Source organism: Taudactylus pleione, unplaced genomic scaffold (assembly GCF_031769625.1).
Source record: "Taudactylus pleione unplaced genomic scaffold, aTauple2 ptg000116l, whole genome shotgun sequence".
Lineage (NCBI taxonomy): Eukaryota > Metazoa > Chordata > Amphibia > Anura > Myobatrachidae > Taudactylus > Taudactylus pleione.
This window is the reverse complement of record NW_028284518.1, coordinates 4,546,018-4,568,071: the sequence shown is the minus strand read 5'-3', so window position 1 is coordinate 4,568,071 and position 22,054 is coordinate 4,546,018. Positions and strand designations below refer to the sequence as shown.

General features: G+C 45.9%; 1 long non-coding RNA gene across 1 annotated transcript; it reads left to right on the top strand.

Annotated features, from left to right (window-relative positions):
- Nucleotides 1-6,712: 6,712 nt before the first annotated feature.
- On the top strand, nucleotides 6,713-21,553 carry LOC148524734 (uncharacterized). Its single transcript, XR_015878345.1, has 3 exons — nucleotides 6,713-6,832; nucleotides 12,260-12,389; nucleotides 21,356-21,553. It is a non-coding gene; the product is annotated as an uncharacterized LOC148524734 (long non-coding RNA).
- The last annotated feature ends 501 nt before the right edge of the window (nucleotides 21,554-22,054 follow it).

Sequence of the window (22,054 nt, the reverse complement as noted above, 5' to 3'; positions counted from 1 at the left end):
GTTTTGGGTTCTGGGTTTTGGATCTGTATTTTTTTTAAAAAAAAGCATAAAAACAGCTAAAATCACAGAATTTGTGGGTTTTTCTGCTCCTATTCTCTTATTAACCTCAATAACATTAATTTCCACTCATTTCCAATCTATTCTGAACACATCACACCTTACAATATTGTTTTTAGTCCAAAAGGTTGCACCGAGGTAGCTGGATGACTATGCTAAGTGACACGAGTGGGCAGCACAAACACGTGGCCCATCTAGGAGTGACACTGCAGTGGCAGACAGTATGGCAGTTTGAAAAACTAGGCCCCAAACAGTACATAATACAAAGAAAAAAAAGAGGTGCAAGATGGATTTGTCCTTGGGCCCTCCCACTCAGCCTTATGTTGTATAAACAGGACATGCACACTTTAACAAACCAATCATTTCAGCACCAGGGTCTGCCACACGACTGTGGCTGAAATGATTGGTTCGTTCCCATAAAACAAGCTGGCAATTAATCTGTCCCTGCACAAACTGGCTCTACGGAGGCAAGATGTCGTCCTCATCCTCCTCATCCACCGATTCTTCACCCTCTTCAGTGTTGTGTACATCCTCATCCTCACAGAGTATTAATTCGTCCCCGCTGGAATCCACCACCACAGGTCCCTCTGTACGTTCTGGAGGCTGGTCTCCCTGGAAGAGTTGAAAATACATTTTTATGAACATCATCTCCACATTTTGTGGAAGCAACCTCCTACGCCTTTCACTGACAAGGTTCCCGGCTGCACTAAACACTCTTTCGAAGTACACACTGGAGGGGGGGCAACTCAGTTAAAATAGAGCCAGTTTGTACAGGGGCCTCCAAATTGCCTCTTTTTCCTGCCAGTACAGGTACGGACTGTCTGACATCCCTACTTGGATGCTGTCACCAATGTAATCCTCCACCATTCTGTCAGTGGTCACAGTATCATATGCAGTGACAGTAGACATGTCAGAAATTGTTGGCACGGCCTTCAGTCTGGACCAGATGTCCAAACCGGCCCTTGACTTATGACACAGGCACACGCTTGGCACTGCTACTGTGCTGATGCACGTGCGCCTACAGCGCACACAAGTCACAAACACAGAAAAATTAAATTTTTTATTTTTTGGAGCACTTTGAGGTTACACCACCCTTTAACAGACTTATGGGACACAGGCGCACGCTTGGCGCTCTCCTTTGTTGATGCACATGCAGCTGCTGCGCATACTTTTCGCACACAAACACAGAAAAAAAAGAAGAATTGTTTATTTTATGTGGAGCGCACTTTGTGGGTTACACCACCCTTTAACAGACTTATGGGACACAGGCACACGCTTGGTGCTGCTCCTTTGTTGATGCACGTGTGGCTACTGCATATATATTTCGCACACAAACACAGAAAAAGAAGAAGAATTGTTTATTTTTTGTGGAGCGCACTTTGGGGGTTACACTCACCCTTTAACAGACTTATGGGACACAGGCGCACGCTTGGCGCTGTTCCTTTGTTGATGCATGTGCGGCTACTGCGCATACAGTTCGCACACAAACACAGAAAAAAAAGAAGAATTGTTTATTTTTTGTGGAGCGCACTTTGGGGGTTACACTCACCCTTTAACAGACTTATGGGACACAGGCGCACGCTTGGCACTGGTCCTTTGTTGATGCACCTGCAGCTACTGCGCATACATTTCGCACACAAACACAGAAAAAAAGAAGAATTGTTTATTTTTTGTGGAGCGCACTTTGGGGTTACACCACCCTTTAACAGATGAGCCAGCCGGCCCTTTACTTATGGGACACAGGCGCACGCTTGGCGCTGCTCCTTTGTTGATGCACCTGCAGCCACAGTGCACACAATTCACAAACACAGAAAATAATTTTTTATTTTTGTTGGAGTGCTCTGTGGGGGTTACACCACCCTTTAAGAGACAAGCCAGCCGGCCCTTTATTTATGACACAGGCGCACACTTGGCGCTTCTTTGTTGATGCATGTGCGGCTACTGCGCACACAATTCACAAACACAGAAAAAAAAATTTCATTTGTTTGGAGTGCACTTTGGGGTTACAGCACCCTTTAACGAACAAGCCAGCTGGCCCTTGATTTATGACACAGGCGCACGCTTGGTGCTACTTTGTTGATGCACATGCGGCTACTGCGCACACAATTCACAAACACAGAGAAAAAAAATTAATTTTTTTTTGGAGTGCACTTTGGGGGAGCACCCCTGATGGAGAGATCACCCCCTGGAAAACACTACAGCACCCCTCTAGGACTACAGCCTTTATGGGACACTGCACAACACAGTCCAGCCAGCCCCTATAGACTTTGGAGTGGACACAGCCCCTATGGACAACTGACTGCACAACACAGCCCAGCCAGCCCCTATGACAGCAGCACAACACAGCCCAGCCAGCCCCTATGGACAACAGCAGCACAACACAGCCCAGTCAGCCCTTATGGACTGAGTGGACACAGCCCCTTTGGACAACAGCAGCACAACACAGCCTAGCCAGACCTAGCTCTCACCCTCCCTCTTCACTGTCCACAGCCGGAGTGAGAAATGGCGAAGACGCGGGGAGCTTTTATAGAATCCAAAACCCGCAAGATCCGGAAGGCGGGATGATGACGTTGTGCCTCGATTTCAGTTCCCAGTCAGGCGGGAAAACCCGAGCCGGACTCGGTTCCCTGCTCGGATCGGGGGTGCTCAGGGGGGGTTCGATTTCAGAAATCCGAACCTGCTCATCCCTAGTTTAAACCTGGGGTGGGAACATGTATGTCATGCACCTGGTGGACTGCCCCTGTGCTGCAAAGAGTCCTTATCTGTAATGTCTCAGGAGTCACTGTACTGCTTTTCTTATCCGTGGAATTCTAATAGGTACCTGTGAAAGTGTCCACTTATGACAAAACTGTGAAAAACAATAAAAAACCCTGCTTATGTCTGAAAGGGGTTGACCCGGGAATTTCCTGGGTCTCCGGTGTAGTGTGAAATGGGGTTGACCAAAAACCTGGGATTTTGCAGAAGAGAAAATTCCTGGGTCATATATCTGAAAGTGGTATAATACCCCTTTCACACTGAAAATTGTAAGCTTCCCTATAGATTGTAAGCTTGCGAGCAGGGCCATCATACCTATATATCTGTATGTTATTACCCAGTTTTGTTCAATTAATGTTTACAAACGGAATATGCTGCGCTATATAAGAAACTGTTAATAAAATAAATTAAATAAAATTCCTGGGTGATTCATTTTTATCAGGTAATTTGCTAAACAACCCGGGATTTTTCCCTGTCATCTCGGGTCTAAATTCCCAGGATTTTTGCAGGATCGTAGACCCTGGGACTTAAGTCCCGAGATGACCCTTTCACACAGGGTACAAAAACAGTTTTTTTTAGCAAATTACAGAGTAATAGCCCTTTCAGAGATACTGAGATTCCCGGGATTTTGGCCTGCCTCGGCCAAAATTCCCGGATCTCATGTCTGTGTGAAAGGTACCTACCCGGGAACACGTTCCCGTGTAGCCGCCCCTGCAATCGACCAGGGTTTTTCCCGGGACTTAAGTCCCGGGAAATTACCCTGCTTCTGTCTGAATGGTGCTACCCGGGAATTTACTACTCCTGGACAGCACCAAGCAGCTTTTGCATGTAGCTGACAGCACAGAGCGTCCTATAGGACGCTCAGCGCTGCTGCTTTGAGCTGACAGCTCAGAGCGTCCTATAGGACGCTCAGCACTGCTGCTCACCACCCCCAGCACCAGCCGGCTGTGCCACAGCGGGCCACCCGCACTCCCACTGGACCACCAGGGGTTTAAAATAAATGTTAAAAAAATTATAATAATAATAAAAAAAAAAACTGCATTATGATTGGCCGACTTTTGGCTGCTGAATGATGACATCATCATCATTAGCCAGAGAGGGGATAGGCTAGGAGGAGCAGACGGCAGAGAAGAGGCAGGTAAGCAGAAAAACCCTGCTCTTGTCTGAAAGGGGTCTACCTGGGAATTTCCCGGGAAGACACTGTAGTGTGAAAGGGGGGCCTCGACCAAATACCCGGGAATTTGCACAGGAGAAATTCCCGAATCTGAGCAGGAAATTTCCCGGGTTGTATGTCTGAAAGGAGTATGAAAGTGAATTACCTGGGATTTTAATTTTCAGTGTGAAAGGGTTATAAAAGTGAATTACCCAGGATTTTCATTTTCCTGTGTGAAAGGGGTATCAGACAGAAAATGGCAAAAAACCTGGCACGCAAAATGCCAGATAAAAGCTGGGTTTCTTGCCATTTTCTGTCTGACAATGGTATTATTGTCAATTTTCAAACAGTCTTTACACTGGCAGTTAGAAGACAATCGGTTGGTACTTTGGGCCTGATTCCGACCCATTCGCTAGGCTGCGTTCGCACGTAGCCTGCCGATGTTTGTAATCTGCGCATGCGTATAAGACGCACTGCGCATTCGTGAATCAGTCCATGCGATCGCAAAGTGATCACTCCTTGTACATAGAATTCTCGCTAGGTTGAGTGAGTGGATGAGCCGTTTGTGGGTGGTGACGGGTTGGTCGATGGAAACGGGGGAGTGGTGGTGTGAACGCAGGCATGTCTGAGCATCTTAACGCCATTTCAGAGGCGTGCATAGTTAAGATGCAGCATCATTATACACGTCACCTGACTGAATTACACACTGAAGCACTCGCAGTGCTTGCGGTAGGGTATGATCCAGCCAAAAGTGCTGCGTATGGGTCCGATGTTACTCAATGTTACCGATTGTTGCATACACTTCCTGGAGATGACTTATATCACTAAGGGAAAGTGGGCATCTTAAGACAGGCTGGTAAGCATCTAAATACACAACGCGATCACACGCCAAGACATAGTGGGCGTGCTAATGCCTTGCCATGCGATCGCGGGATTTGCATACTTTGGCAGCGTGCAAACGCATCTAGCGAGCGGGTCTGAATCAGGCCCTTCATTTCTCTCCACTTTATCTCTCTCCAAGCTTTGATAAATCTCCTTCAAAGCTATGAGAGGAGCTGAGAGGAGACATTTTAAAGAAATAAAGTGACTGCCACAATTACTAGTAATATCATGATAAGAAAACAAAGAAACTCTTATACAAACATAGAAATGGATCTCCAAAGAGCAGAAGAAAAAAAGAGACCAGCTGGATAAGCGTGAAAAGTTTTATTCCTAAACACAAGTGAAACAGGATGCATATGAATCACATATTGTTGTACCATGTATTCACTATACGTAGCTGACCACCTGTTATATAGGCTGACAAATTCCAAAGCTTTACTGTCTCCTAAGTGACCAATGGATAAAGCATATTTGTGTCACTGTAAGATCTCTCTTTGGGCTCTGTTTACTACAATCCGCATATTGAATGCAGATTGTAGTGTGATATTATCGACTGAATTTACATTGCGAATTCAGGCAATATCACAGGGATTTACTACAAATCTCTTGCAGGGACAGAGCTTGCAATAAAGCTCTGTCCCTGTGAATCCCATCCGCACACTAGTCACGGTATTTTTGCAAAAAATACTGTGACAAAGTGCCTGCGCATGTGCCGACCGGCCGCCATTGCAACCCCCCGGCGCTAAGCCCCGCCCCCCACGATCGCGGACCCCCCCTCTCCCTTAATTACACTTACCTGCATGATCCGGGCCTCCGGTGATGTCCTCCATGCCTTTGATCAGGTGATCTCCCATAGTGCACTGGGACCCAATCACCTGATGACCGGGCCGCAGTGCACCATGGGAGACCAGTTGACTGGAGGGGAGACATCACCGGAGGCCTGATCACTGGTCCCTGGAGTCAGGTAAGTAAAAAATTTCTTTGAATTGCCCTGTAATAACTATAGGTGATACTAAAATAATGTGAAAAGGTGTGAAAACACCCTTTTTCACTTTATTTTAGTCAAAATAATGTTAATAAATAGAGCCCTTTGTAATTGTCAGTGGGACATATGTGAACGTCTGGCGGTCAAACATACTGATTCCATGTGACATCTCAGGGAATACTGTAGGTTTCCTTTCCTGGTAGCTGTAGTGATAAATGTTTTAAAAGGCCAAAACCAACAGTAGCCAGATTAGCTCCTCGAGGAAGAATATGCTCTGGGTGTTTAGGTGAAACCACAGTGAATTTGCTTTTGAATCTAAAGAATCTGGCTGGTATAGCTGTGTCCTCGCTTCTCCTTACTCCGGTCACGCAATACAGGCGCCTTAGTCACGGCATGGAAATTACATGGGTCAGCGTGGTAAGGCATGTTAAGGCTAAGAGGAATCACAGCATGCAATAAACAGCTTAACCTCTGGGTGGCCAGTGATCCACTGATGAAAACTACAGTACTTAAATACAATAGCAGTGGATAGAGATGGACTACAGTATATAGTAGCAAGCCAATTATACAGTAGCAAGGTTGGCCAATCACGTACAATGTAAACAGTCACAGATGTAAACCACCGGATCAATAGTGAACAGGGATTTTATTTTGCTTCTTCCTGCAAAGTCGCACAGCCAACTGAACACGTTAGGTGGCTGCAGTGGGTTAGTGTTATAGTTACACAGTATATTTAATATCACAGTAACGACACACTAGGGAAAGAGGGGGTGGACAAGTGAGGGCAGAAAAGTGGGAGTAATTATGTAGGATGGTATAAACATCAAGATATAAAATTAGATAAAAGATACCGAGGCACAAAAACCTGACAAACCCCATTATCCCAGACCATGTGGCACCCGGAAGAGAAGAGCACCACGCCGAACTCCTGCCGCCACCAGCTTAGAGACACTACTTGGAGGGACCCCAGAATGCGGCAGTTTGAGCAGCCACACCTACCGGTAAACTATTCCCCTCGTGCATTCATCTGACCCGCGGCCGGTCCATCTGGTCTGCCACCGCTGGGGATATCCTCAGCCACGGCGACCAGGTAGTGACCGCGGTCAGCAAGACCACATCAGCACGGGGAACAAGAGGCCGCTGACAGCCATAGTACAGGCAGTGGGCTTCAAATCCCGGCTCCCGTACAAATTTGGAGTACTAGCACCTGGCAATTTGCTCCGGGCTGGTGAGACACTCTCGACTGTGCCCAAGTGGACCCTTATTATTGTCCGGCTAGCAGTGAAGCTGGCCGTGTGCGGGCCACAGCTACTGTAGAGCCGTGGTTAATGTAATACCACCACACTGTATGGACTTAACAGACTGGATCAATACCTTGAACCTACTACAAGTTCACTTCACATGCACATAGATACTGTACCATTCTGCTTATTTAAGGATATGGAGCTTCTTTATTAAAGGAGAATCCGACTGCTCCAATACAATTCTTGGATCCCTTGACATTTACATCATCTTTTTTATTGCCCCATTCCATTTTGTCTTTTATGCAATTTTATATCTTGATGTTTATACCATCCTACATAATTCCTTCCACTTTTCTGCCCTCACTTGTCCACCCCCTCTTTCCCTAGTGTGTCGTTACTGTGATAGTAAATATACTGTGTAATTATTTCATTTGAATATACCCACCACCTTCATGTGGGAATAAAACTCATACAGATTTTCATTTATACCATTTACGGTTGTATGCTGCATGTTTAGTTTAATTATTGTGACATTTATTGTGTATTATTTCCTGGCAGTAGCATCTCTTCATCAAACATAACATAGGGCTAACTTTCATTTATTTTTGTATACAAAGGCAGAACACTATACATATATATAGACCTTGTCAGTAAGCTGCTCCCATTCAAACCAGCAGTATAGTTGACTGGAGTACACTTACCTACCTCTATTTTCTAGTGTTATAGTTAATGCTTATCCTAGCGTCCATCTGGGGTTCAGTTCCTGTTCAGGACAGAGGTACTGAAGAATAATTTTGAATTTGTTATCAATATTATATATATTTTTAATTTTAGATAGCTCTGCAAGCGAAATATTGACAATCAAGACACTAATAAGGGATCTATTTACTAAGCAGTGTTAGGAGACTGATACCCCTTTTCCACCTAAATTCCGGGTCTGACCCGGAGTTGGAACAAAGTTCCTATCCGGATCAGACCCGGAATTTTGCTGGCACCGACTCGGGATATTCCCGAGTCAGCGCCGCTCACACCGCAGTCGGGTCTGCATAGACCCGGCTTTTGCGGAGTGAAAGTGGTCGCTTGGAGATGACGTCATCTCCAAGCGCCACTGAAGCCGGACCAATCGGCCGGCTAGCAGCGCACTCCAGGTCATCGTGACCCGGAATGCGCTGTTCTCACAGCAGGGTTTCACGGGCGTAGCCCGTGTTAAACCCTGCTAGTTACCTGGGTTGGATTGCCGGGTCGACCCGGCGATCCAACTCTCTCCCCTTTTACACCAGGGAGCTGCCCGGGTTAACCCTTCAAAAACCCGGGTTTTAGCTCCGGTGTAAAAGGGGTATTAGTGAAAAGTGATAAGAAAGTGATAAGGTGCCAGCCAATCAGCTCCCAACTGTCATTTTTCAAACACAGACTGTGAGATGACAGTTGGGAGCTGATTGGCTGGTACCTTATCACTTTCATATCACTTTTCACTCTGTCTCCTAATGGAGCATACACACGGTCAGATTTTTTTTCAGATCTGAACGATAATGATTTAAAAAATCGTTCCATCGTTCATATCTGATAGAAAATCTGACATATCTGACATATCTGTCAGATGAACAATTTGAACTAAGCGCGTTCCCGATGGTCAGATAACGATATCTGACATCTGATGTGTTTGCAGTTAGACTTGGACAATTCCATTCATTTTAATGTAGTGAAAAATAGTTCAAATCATTCAAATCTTTGGTAAAATCTTTCAAATCGTTCATCTGACAAATCTGACCGTGTGTATGCTCCATAACACTGCTAAGTAAATAGACCCCCTAAGCTTTTATTTGTATATGTACATCTCTTACTGCATAGGTTCCCAAACTCCACTATTCCAGTCCAGGTTTTAAGGATATCCATGCTTATCAATGGATAGCAACTTATTGCTTTTGCACAGCGCTGGCCACCATTCACCAACAGTACAATAGTAGTTTAATGTTATTTGTTTTCTTATTAAATGTATACCGTGGGAAGTGGGTGAATTTCTCTGTGACAGAATGTGTAACAGGTTGCCCGCCCCTCTGATAGTGAAATTACTTTAATGTCCTGGGGGATGGGCTGAAAGAAAACATACAACATTACTACAAAAGGGAGGAAAAAACTAACTGCTGTACTTTGTAAAAAAGAAGAAACGAAGAAAACATTCAGTACATGATTAAAAAAATCTATGCACTTTCATCACAGTAAAATAGAAATGAAGTCAATCAGTAGTGTATCATGTACTGTACATATTGTACTGTAGGGCCTGACTCAAAGATGTATGAAAATGCTATTAGAGCAGCAATTTAGTACGCAGCAGCTGTGCCAAAGATATGCAAATGTTGTAGCTGTATTATGGTATCACAGATCCGCTGCTTGTGGACGAAGTCGCTATAAAGTCGGACACGCAGATGTAAACCATTGGAGCAGCGTGAACAGGGATTTTATTTTACTTGTTCCTCCAGAAAATTCGCAGAGCCGACTGCAAATAAACCGCACTCACAGTAACAAAGTCGCACATGCACTGTTTGATAGAATTGTTTTCATGAGGACACTTGTTGACTGTTGCTCTGGTGATCTCATAGGCCACCCCTCGCCCATAACGTTCATTTCCGACATTGCCGCTAGCAGCTTACAGAACATGTAGCTTTTGAAAGTGCACAGTGGCTGGGCCTGATTCCGATCTGCAGACAATGCCAATATTTACATAGTTTGAGTGATTGGTAGCAATTGCGCATGTGTGAATGCCGCACTGCGCATGCCCAGGGATTGTTTTGCGATCATGCACACAAAGAGCAATCAATCGCAATATGAGTGACAGGTAGTCAGCGTTTGGTGGAGATAATGGGGGTGGTTAGAAACACGCGGGTGTGCCGGACTGTTTACACACTGTTTTCTGGCCGTGCATAAATTAGCCACTGTGTCCTTGCTCGCAGTAGGATAACCCTCTGCATGTCGGGAGATCTGATGTGTCTGCATCTGTGACTTATTCAGAAGGCTGATGGCTTCCAGATCTGCGTTCAGTGTTTTTGATGTTCCGTATTTGTACGTGAGAAACAAATCTGAGATGCTTCAGTGGGTGTCTCTTAGCCTTGAATGGCAAGTGGGTCATTAGGGAATCGGTATGAAATACCGCCGGCCGCATGGTTCGATTCCTGGCAGCGCCTTGCCGGCTACAGCAGAGTTCCCAGCAGCGGAAGCCCGACAGCGCTGGAAACCCTAACCCTCCTTAGGGGTGCCTAACCCTAATCTCCCCCCCAAGTGCCTAACCCTAACCCCCCCTTCCCCGCTGCCTAATCCTAAATCCCCCGGGGGGGTGCCTAAACCTCCCTCCCCCTAGCCTAACCCTCCCGGGGGGGTGCCTAACCCTAAGTCCCCCCTGGGTGCCCTAAACCTATCCCGTCCCGTGGCTGTCCGCTCGCGGCGCCCGGCAACCCTTCGATCGGGATGCCGGGCGCCTGTCTCTCGCCGTCGGGGAAATGTCAGGCGTCTACATCTAGATGCCCGGCATTTCATCCCTCGCCGGGATATCACAGTCGGGAAGCCGGCTGCCGGAATTAAGGCAGCCAGCTTCCCGATTGTATACCGTCATTAGCATATTTTTGCAATTACATTTTGTGAGAAAACACAGCTGCAATGGCATTTCCATGCGCATCTGAATCAGGCCCAAATTCGCTAATAAAGTGTTAATACATTCGGTGTGAGAGTCTTGTCAAGTCTTCCTCAAATAGTAAGGGCTGGTGTCACCTGTAACCCCACTGTGAAGAAAAAAAAATACATAAATAACAAGACTCATGCACTGAATGTTTGAACACTTTATTAACCATTCACTCGCACTCACTCTCACAGTACATACTTACCCCAACTCAATGGCGCAGGTCAGTCCTCTTTTCCAGTAGGCATCCAAGGGGCTTGGAAAAATAAAATGCACACTGATCCCAAGGACAAGCAAGGGTGGTATGTACATACTGAGAATGACAGGAGGCATGAGAATGACAGGAGGCATGTGGGTTCCTGATCCTTAGCACTGAATGGCTAAGAGGCAGACATCTCTGACCACTAATTGGCTGTGATGCTCATGGTTTTTAGTTTCCTTTTCCATATAGTTCATCAAGATACTCATCTGTGCAAGCTTGTACAGTAGCCGCTGTACACTTTCAAAAAGCAACATTTTTCTGTAAGCTGATAGTAACATGATCGTTCGGGAGAGGGACAGCCGATGAAATTACTGGAGCAGCAGTCAACTAGAGTGTCATCATTAAAATATCTCATATTAGTAAACACTGCTTGCATGACGTAGGGGTCCCCTGTATCTTCATCAACCAGCATCAGCCTCAGTGAGCCGGTCCTGGATGTGAAATAATGGGGCCAAAAATAGTAGGGGGTCCCCCGTATTCTCTGCAACCAGCACTGGGCTCTTTCTAGTGGGGGTGTAATGCCACAGCTGGGGAACCCCCTTTCACAGGGTCCCCCGGCCAAATCATTATACCTGATCGCTAGTCAGCCCAGGCCAGGGATCCCTGGGGAAGTGGGGATACCCCCAATAAATGGGTTTCCCCTCCCCAAGGCACCCCAGGCCAGGACTGACAGGCCAGGGCTATCCCCGGCACCCCTGGACAGTAGGTGCTGAGTTGGCTTTGGAAGCATATAATTGTATAAAAATGTAGATTATAATCCAATAATCATAGAAAAGTGAATTCAGTGTCATTTAGACATTTATTTTAATAGAAAATATAACAAGTTAAGTATTGTAAGTAATCTGCTTACAAAGAATGACTCAACCCCATTTTCACAGTCAGATGACTTCTTTTATTTTTTCCAAATGTTATCACATCACATATAGAACCATCAGATGGCTTCCTGACACTAGCTATACATACCAGCCCCTACTCTATCGTACGGCTGGTACTCAGTGTTGGAAACCCCGCACACTGGATCCCACAATCCTTTATACCTTCACACACACCAAATCAGTCCAGGTAGTGCAGCTGTGTGTGAAACCTTTCCTGTAGTAATCAGTAGGATTCTTAACCCTATCTGTCCCTTTGGCTGGAGAATGAGTTCTGTACTGGACATCAGAAAGTGGCAAAGTACCCTCTTTGCCACAATAATAATCTGAGTGCCCCATATTTGAGTACTTTTTCGCTCCCTTTTTCCTTTTCTTCTTTACAGACTTCGGATGTCTGGATAACTGGACAGCTCATAACATGTGGCTCAAAGCATGGTTCGATCGGCTTCTCAGTTTAAGAAATTAGTGGATCGTCTTTGGAAACAAGCTTTCAAGTTTAAGGTTGGATATAAGGTAAAGCTATCTATTAAAACACTGAAACATTACGATAAGTTAATAATTATCTCTCTGATCACTTAAGACCTATCTCCGTCTATGAGAATTCCCAAGTTAATTTGTGTATTCTTGTTTATACCAGCTTTAAAAGTTCCTGTAGACTTTCTTATATGGTTAATTGGATGGGTTATGGACCGCAGAAAATGTCTTCTTTCTCTATAAGGATGTAAATGTCAAAAGACTTGAAAGTGACATAAAAAAGACTTATTTGGTATATTGGGCGTGATATACTAGGGTGGTTCAATAAGTAAGGTAACAAGACCTCTTACATGTGTAAGGTTCTCTCTTTCATTCTGATTTTCTGCCAGGCCAGAGCAGGTAGACCACTGCTTTCCGCAATGTCAGTGTGTAGTGTGATCGATTTCTGCGTCTGAAGGGCACATCTGCAGCTGAAATTTATTACCAACTTGTGGAGGTGTACGGTGATAACGTCATGTTATGGAAACAGGTTTGGGTTTGGTGCACTGGCTTTGGTAATGGCAGGACAGACTTCAAGACGAGCATCTTACAACTGTTGTTGGGACAGTATGACTGATATGAGGCACAGTCTAATGGCTGTGAGGGGATACAGTGATCTACCTGTTCTGGCCTGTCGGGAAATTAGAATAAATTACACGGGTGAGAGGTCTTGTTATCTTACTTATTGAACCACTCTCATAATACGCGTTGCATTATAGATACGGTACATCCCGCCATTTATCGAGTACAGTACATACCAGCGTTAATGATGCTGGTGTGTACCTAGAATTGGGATTAAAATAGTAAAGGACAACTTTTCCAAACAGAGAGCACTGTATTAAAATAAAAATGCTTTAGCAAGCCATCAGAGGAGTTAAGTTTAGGTTTTAGTTGTTTGAGAGAGTAGTTGTCTGTGAAGTGTGACTGCAGGCATCATTGTCACTGTTGTCACACACACTGCTCACTCATACACTGCAGTGCAAATAAACAGGATAGCTACTGTCTGTGTTACTGACTGCTGATAAGATTGTTTTTTGTTTCATAAGGTGAACCTGCACCTTTTTTCTGCAAATACTTGTTTATCTGTCCAAAATAATGCTCTACTTCGAGGCTCTTGCACCCCAAAGCAATTGTCACAAAGAACTGTTCCTCTCATTGTATGCAAACAACAGGCAGTGTTGATTATGTCTAAAAAACAAAGCCATTAGTGCAAAATAAATTTACGTAGTGTGTTATCCTTCCAGTCTAAGAGACAGTGTGTGCGGTGCTTTCCCACCATCATCTGCACCCCAAAACAATTCTCCCATAGATGACCTAATGATGTCTCCTTCTTCAGTGTCTCTGGCAAATGCTGCTTCCAGGAAAAAACTGACCTTTCCTAAGAGACCCACTGGTGAGGAGGAGTCAACTCAGCGCCCCAGAGTGACACACCATTATTATATCTGGTCAGGCTTTAATGAAGTACCCAAAACTAGTGACACATCTACCATGTACCAATCTGATATAGTAAGCATCAACATGGTGGAGGATTACTTTAATGACAATGTATAAGCATGCCACACAGTCCTTTTGAATACTGGGACAAAAAAAGCAATTTGGAGCCCCTTGTACAAACTAGCTTTGCTTTACTTATTCTGCCCACCCTCCAGTGTGTACTCTGAAAGCACAGTCGGTAATCTTGTGAGCGATCAGCATAGAAGCTTCCCTAAAAATGTGGAAAAATAAAAAAAATAAACTACAAATTATATGAAGAAGACCTTTGCTGCCAAGTACAAAGTCTTCACTAATGGTGGATTCCAGTGGGATGAGCTAATATTGTGTGATGTTAACAACACTGATGAGGGTGAGGGTGATAATGACATCTTCCAACAGTAGACATGATTAACCTTAAGATCATTGGTAGCTTGGTTTTTGGGGGTCCAAATCAGGCACGTGTGGTGAGGTCAATGGATGGGGAGGTACTGGCTAGTATCAGTGTCAGATTCACACACACATATATGAACCTGCCCCACTTGCACAGATCTCCCACTTCACACAGATACCCCCCACACAGATTCCCCGTAGCACAGATCCCCCTCACACATATCTCCCACTAGCACAGAAGATCATCCCTAGCACAGGATGTAGTCAGGAAGCCGGCAGACGAAATGCCGACCGTCAACTTCCCAACACTGATGCCTATCATTAGCCCCACGCAAAAATCGTGACGCCCTGCATACCGAACGTAGGTAAGCCGGGTGTCGGGAGCTGTTAGCTGCGGGGGGGAGAAGGGTTAGGTTTAGAAACTCCCGGGTTAGTTAGTCACCCTCCCAGGAGAGTTAGGTTGGGGGAAGGGGGGGTTAGGGTTAGGCATCACCGGGGGGAGGTTAGGGCCAGGCACCCCCCCGGGAGGGTTAGGTTTAGGCACCTCTGGGGGGAGGATAGGGTTAGGCGCTAGGGGGGAGGTTAGGGTTAGGCACCACTAAGGGAGAGTTAGGGTTAGGGGGCAGAGAGCAGTAGGGATAGCCTACTTACGTCCCCAGTCGAGATCTTCATCTGCTGACCTTCCGTCCAACGGTGTTACATACCCAAGCCCTTAGCACAAATGATTTCCTCCACACACACACAGATCTCCCCCTAGCAGTGGATCTTCCTCACCTTTTTATCCTTTGTGTGTTTCCTCTGTCTGCATATGTCAATTTCCTTCTCTCCTAAGTGCTACTGCTGAGCTCCGATGCCTGATTACTTCCTGGACTGGTCACCTGATCATCAGAGGTGTCCATCAGAGCTCAAAGCACGACCCTTCAGAGTGAGGCATGCTTCCATTAGCTCTTTTTCTCTGTTTCATTATCTAATTCCTGGCCAAGCACCCAGCTCCAGGCTGTGTCTGAGCTATCAGAGATGAAGCTCAGCTCTTACTGCCTCATCTCTCATCTCTCCCTGTATTTCCAGGAAGTGTTGAAATTTTGGTGAGTTTTGCCTATAAAGCATGTGTTAATTATCTGATACAGTAGCTATGGGCTGCACCTATGACTGCCCTATTTAAACCTGCTCCACAATTCTGTCTAGGCTAGATCATCGTGTCAGATTCCAGTGCTATCTGGAAAATCTGCTCCAGTAATGCTTCACAGCATTCTGTTCCAGTGCAATCCAGAATTCCTAATCCAGTATTGCTTCACAGCATCCCTGCTCCTTTGCTATCCAGAAAAACTAATACAGTGCTATCCGGAAAACCTGCACCAGTGTTTCGACACTGGACATCCAGTAAACCAGCACCAATCTTCCCACCTTGAACATCCTGAAAACCAGCACCTATCCTTGAGTGTCTGCATACAGACAGTCCCATACTTACAATAGCACCTGTTTCTGGACATATTTACAGCAGTGAGTTTATTTATACATCTGTTCCTGTGTATCTCACCTTGCTGCTTCCAGACAGCTCAACATTGTATCATTATCACTACCTGTTTCTGGACTTATACCGCAGGAGTAGCTTATATTGTTTATACAGTATATCTGCTCTACTATTATCCATTGCCTGGTACCATCCATGTTATTGCCTTTGGGGATTCCTGGACATTATTTTATTAGTCTACATTAGTCCACATTGCATTCTGGCTTATCAATTCCTAGACTATGTTCATTGGGAATCCGGTCAAAATATCCTGGCAAAGGGGATGCTGGCATTTAGAATACTGGCACTGGAATCCCAGCACCTGTCAAAATCCCGGTGCTGGCATCTCGACTGTCTGCATCCCGAAAGTAGCAGGGTTAGGGCTAGGAATTATGGGGGGAGGGTTAGGTTTAGGGTTCAGGGAGGGGGAGGTTAAGTTTAGGTGTTGGGGGGTTATGTTTAGACTCTGGGAAGGGAGGATTAGGGGTAGGGATAGGAGAAGGGTTAAGATACTTATTTACAAGTGTCGGTATACTAACCTTGTTGGCATTTTGACCACCGAGATCCTGAGCACCGGCATCCTGTACCCAACCTGTTCATTGCTGGCTCATTGAAATTCTGTGCAATCAGCTTGCTTCATTCCTGCTTAAGTATCAGCTTATTCACTACACTACACTGGGGGCCTGATTCAGAGCCGGACGCTCTGACCAGAGCGCTCGCTCTGAATCAGTGCCCTCCTACCTAAAAATGGAGCAGCCTCCTGGCCGCTCGCATAGCTGTGGGTGACCACCCACAGCTTATGTGAGCGGCCAAAAAGATGGTCGCGATGGTCAAGACCATCACAACCATTGTGCTTGCGACGAGACACTGTGGTAGGGTCTCGCTGCCGCAAGCCCAGGAGTGCTTTTGGCTCTATCAGAGCCAAAAGCATTCCCACTGACATCACTAGTGATGTCAGTGGGGCCGGACCCAGACGGAGGCGTTCCCATGGGACCCAGATGGAGGCGTTCCCAGCAACGCCCCCGGCACGCCCACCAAAGGGGGCGTGCTGTCAGTCACCATCGACTTTATTTATGCAAAGTCAGTCAGCTCCCTCCGTCGTGCACATGCACATTAGGGCACCATCGACCCGCTTGCGAGCGCTCAGTGCTCACGAGCGGGTCTGAATCAGGCCCTGTGTGTCAATAAGCATTACTGTTTAACCTATTGCTTTAGTAGTGCTTGTCTCATTCCTTACAATTACACACATAGGGTAAAGCCCATGGACTTGACACATAATGATTACCTAGTTTTTATAGCTTGCATCCGAGAGGTATAAAAGAAGAACTGGTAGAACTGGTAGGAGACTTGATGACACTTCCAGGCATCATCGCACATTCCTGCTTACCTTGCTACAGGTAAGTCCTCTCCAAGGGGTCCATTCATTATCTGAATTATTGACCCCGACAATTAAGTGTCCAACTCGCTGCGAGTAGAAGTGGTGGATACAAGTTCACCGAAGCACAGGGGCGCCGAGAGGGGGGGGCGGATACTAATTACCGGGGCTTGCTGGAGGGTCCCAGAGGGGGCCCAGGTCCGGCACCACTCCCCCTCCCTCTTATGTCACAGCAGCCCAGCACACATTGCTGTGTGCTGGGCTGCACTGGGAGACTGCTCGAGGCTGCTAAAGTAGCAGCTGGAGCAGTCTCCTATACATATGGGGGGAGCGATCATGCTGATCGCGCCCCCCATTGCTGTGCACACAGCGCCCACCTACCCAGCGCGCAGCGCCCTTAAGCGTCACTGCAAAATTTATGTTTTTTTCTTCTAAGGGGGCGTGACCACGCCTCCTGCAATTAGGCCATGCCCCCGGTCACCTGAGCCCGGCGCGGCTGTCGGCGGCCCTGCCGAAGCAATCCAACATTGCTCCGGTGCGGAGACAGCTGGTCTGAAAATAAGCTGTCTTCGAGTCTGTCTCAGCAGTGCTAGTGCACCTACGTGAACTGGGCTTCATGCAGGCGCACAAAGCCAAGTAGAAAAAGGAGGGTTTAACCCCCTATTGTTCCTCATCACACTGAATTATACTTGCAACAATATATGAAGACTATATGGTAATAGAAATTCACAGATATTAGTTGCATGCATTTGCAACTACATGGGAAGCTGCTAGGCCATGTCACTAGCAGTCCCTAACACTAAGGGGTTCACGTCCGGGGCGCAGAGAACCCCAAAAACGTCCAGCCCAGGACCCCCCCAGGGCATCACACGAAAAATGGAAAAAGAGTGACAGTGCAGTGTAAAGTATAGTTGTGTGCGAGTAGTTAATAAGTGTTGAAAAAGGCCCAGCCAGAGTAGCCTCGGGGGCCCTACGCCCAAACGCTCACCCCAAATGTAATATATACCAATTATAAGGCCTCATGATAAAGACACATATATATTTTGTCAAATGTAAGGCCTCATGATAAAGGCACAAACATAAATGCATACAAATTGAGAGGCAGCTTACCTGGGAGTCACCCCTGGGAACTGGGATCCCGGACGTGAACCACTTAGTGTTAGGGACTGTTAGTGAAAGAGAAGCCGTGACGTGGCCTAGCAGCTTCCCATGTGTTTGCAAATGCATGCAACTAATATCTCTGAATTTCTTTTACCATATAGTCTTCATATATTGTTTCAAGTATAATTCAGTGTGCTGAGGAACAATAGGGGGTTAACCCCCCCTTTTTTCTACTTGGTTTGATCCCTCCCTTTCATGCACCTGAAAAGTACTGCCCCATTGATTGAGCGGCACAAAGCCCCAGCGTCTGGCGGAAGGAGCCAGACAGGGGCGGAGGGATCTGAAAGTGGGACAGATCGGGGCTGAAAGGTAAGCAGGAGATAAGTTGTATCTACTGTATTATTATTATAATGAATAAATGAATATACTCGATCCTCAATTTCTACAAAAGTAGGTGAAAATGTAAATTTTCTCTTGCTTTGGAAGAAATTAAGTTATGATGAATAGACCCCATGAGAGCTGTTTGTTCATCTGGAAGTTTGGGAGTAAGATTCTCGGAGCATTAACATTTATGACATATATGTACTGTACATGTTTTTTGTGCATATGTGTCCTTTTGGAGTTATATATTTTTATTTATGCAAAGTACAGTACTTAGGTGCTAGCGTTCCAAGAACTGCAACTGCATTACAGCAAACATTATACTTCTACTAGCTTGATGTAAATACCAAGTTGCCTCTATTTATTATTACATTTTACAAATAATAAAAATATATGCAGCATTTCTCAAAATTTGTCCTTTCTCGTCACTAAACGTGTACAGCTATTTCCAGAACTTACTTCACAGCCTCTGAGCAGGTTGCATTATTAAAATCTCATTAGGTGTGCAGTGAAGATATGCCAATATACCAGACACTGCTTGCTGTCAAGATGCGGAGGTGTACAGGAAAAACATAAGGGAACAAAATGAAGAAATACGTTTTGGGTGGGCGGCTTTGTTCTTTCTGTGCTGCATTTAATTCCTTTTCTCAGCAGAAACGACAAGAGAGCAGGACAGTAAAACCAAGTGAAAGACAGTAATTAATCACTAAAAGATTCTCTCTGCTCTTGTTTAACTTTATATGTTGCATATATGTCTTTAATTATATTACCACATATATTTATACACCATGGAATATATATTTGTAAAGCATATTGACCAGAAATGTTGTGAGAGTTTGATCCTGGTAGCAATAGTAGTTGTAAGCCTGAAGGCTTGTCTAACTGCAATATGCCCTAATGCATGAATTACAGTATGTGATAACCTGACCATTGTTACATTGACAGTATGTGATCTAGTTCTATGGTGTTGAGAGAACTTACAAAAGTCTTTCAAATTATATTTTTCTTCTGTTAATTTTAGTGTTATGTGAGTTATAATTATTATTAATAATAATAAAATAATAATAGGGGTGTGGCCAGGGCCGCCATCAGGGGGGTACTGCTGGGACTGGAGTCCCGGGGCTGGATCCTGGCTCAACAGAGGGGGCCCTCCGCTCCTACCGTCACTGTACAGCCTGCAGCCCGCACTACCCCCTTAAGTAGAAGGAGGCCTGGCCTCTGCTACCGACTGCCACTGACCCAGTCCCCATTAAGTACATGGAGGAGGCAGCCAGGACCCTCCACCAACCTACAGGAAATCCACCGCAGGCTGCTTGTTCAATAACGATTGTTTTGGGATTTGGCGCGAGTGATATCATGACGTCATGCTGTGCCACTGGAGGGAGAGGCCGGCAGAGCAGCGACGCGTGAGGCGCAGTGTCTGCCGGCCGTGGAAGAAGCAGTGAAGAAGCCAGGGGGAAGAACTCTTAAGTAAGGTAAGTAGGAAAAATCTGTACACAGCGGGCAGGGCAGATGGCAGAGCACTGGATATCCTAACCAGGAGTTGGGGGGAGAGTGAAGTGGGGAAAAATAAGAGCTGAGCAGACGGGGCAGAGCACTGGATTTAATAACCTGGGGGGAGGGGAGTGAAGTGGGGAAAAAAAGAGCTGGGCAGGCGGGGAAAAGCAATGGATTTAGTGGTGCCCTGCCTAATTTGTCAGTCCCGGGCACCACAATTTCTGATGACAGCCCTGGGTGTGGCTTGGAGTAGCATGGCTTAGAGTTCCCCTGGCTGTTCCCGGACCAAATTTGGTGCAGCAGTGGGGTATCCACTCCTAACCTTCCTATGTGCTATGGGTGTCCCCCTGTGCTTACCTGCTGGAGTTCATCACCGCTGCATGCTGCTGCTCTCCTGGCTCCAGTCTCTGCGGCTCACTCCCCGGTGTCCACTCCTCTCTGCATCCTGTTATGCCTACTCCGGTGTCTCTGGTGTGTGGGATGCTGACTACCACCATCTTGGTCCTGCATTCCTCTGCAACTGCCTTCAGTGATTGCTGGGGCATATCTCCTGCTGGGGCAACTGCATGTCTGGTGGTTGGGACTCCTGCTCCAGTGGTGTCTGTGACCATCTGTCCTCCTCTGCTGTGGTCCTCCTGTGGCTGTGTTCTGCCAGCTTGGCCTGAGCTGGGGACAGCCATTTGGATCAGTGAGTACTGTAGCCCGAATCCCTCCTGCCTCCTATGTGTTACCTGCTGCTGGACATTGGCTTTGCTCCTTATTCTCAGGCCCTGTATGTGTTTTCCTGGTGGTGGTGGGCTTCTTCCATCTCTTATGCTATCCCCTGCTGTATGGTTCAGCTGTCTCTAGTACCCTCTTTCATTCCTCTGGACTCAGGTGGGTACCCTCCACTTACCTGTTCGGATGGCCTACCCACACTTGTTGACTGTGACTCTTTCTTTAATGCTCCATTTTGGACTATATGTGACTTTTATCTACAGTACTTGCTCTCCTGTTACCTACTGATTATCCACTAACCTCTGTCATTGGTTCCTGGTGGGAGTTTGTCTATACTATCATTTGGGTCTCTTCAATATGGGAAAATTGAGACATGCTGCAGGTTTAGCAAACAGATTGTTGAAATTTGCCCATTCTTCACAGACCCCCCCATCAACTGACCCTCCCATGGGTGGCCAGGCTTCTCCACCTCACACCTCCTCTAATGACACTAATTGTGACTCTCCTCCATTCTTGCAACAGATACTCCAAGCTTTTACCACTTTGGAGCAGCAGGTCATTGACAAGATAGGAGAACTGCAGTTGGACATCTCCCTGCTCTGCCATGATCTTCAGAAGATTCAGAAAAGAGGATTGGCCATAGAATATCCACTCTTGAGGATCTTACTTCTCCTATGAATGATAAGCTGTAGGACTTGCATTCCCGGCTTGAACTTTCAATACTGCGTTACTCCACACAATTATCAGTTAAAAGGTGTTGTGACAGAATAAAAACACACAGAATAAGATTATATAAGCAAACAGTTTAATTATTATATATATATATATATATACTCAGAAGGTATAAAAATATACGCAACTCTCAATCAGTTGTATTCAGTGGTTTATTCAGATAAGAGTCCCAGAGAGCCATTTTGCCTAGTAATTAGGTACCCAGATGATAGAGAGTGTTTTAGATGTCAGTATGGGGCACTCTCAGTCAGCATAGTCCCAAGTGAGGCTAACATGTAGCATACATTTACATTTTATCCCCTTGAGATTAGGGGAGGTGTAGTAGGCAGCAGCTTCTTCAGAATTTACACAAATATATAGCAACCATATACAGTATTAATGCTCTCCTTTTACTAACAGCAGGCGGCAGTATTTCCTAATGATGCATAGTAATTTGCTTGTTTATCTGCTTAAATGTCAAAGCCACCAGCTTTTGTTATGAGAACCACC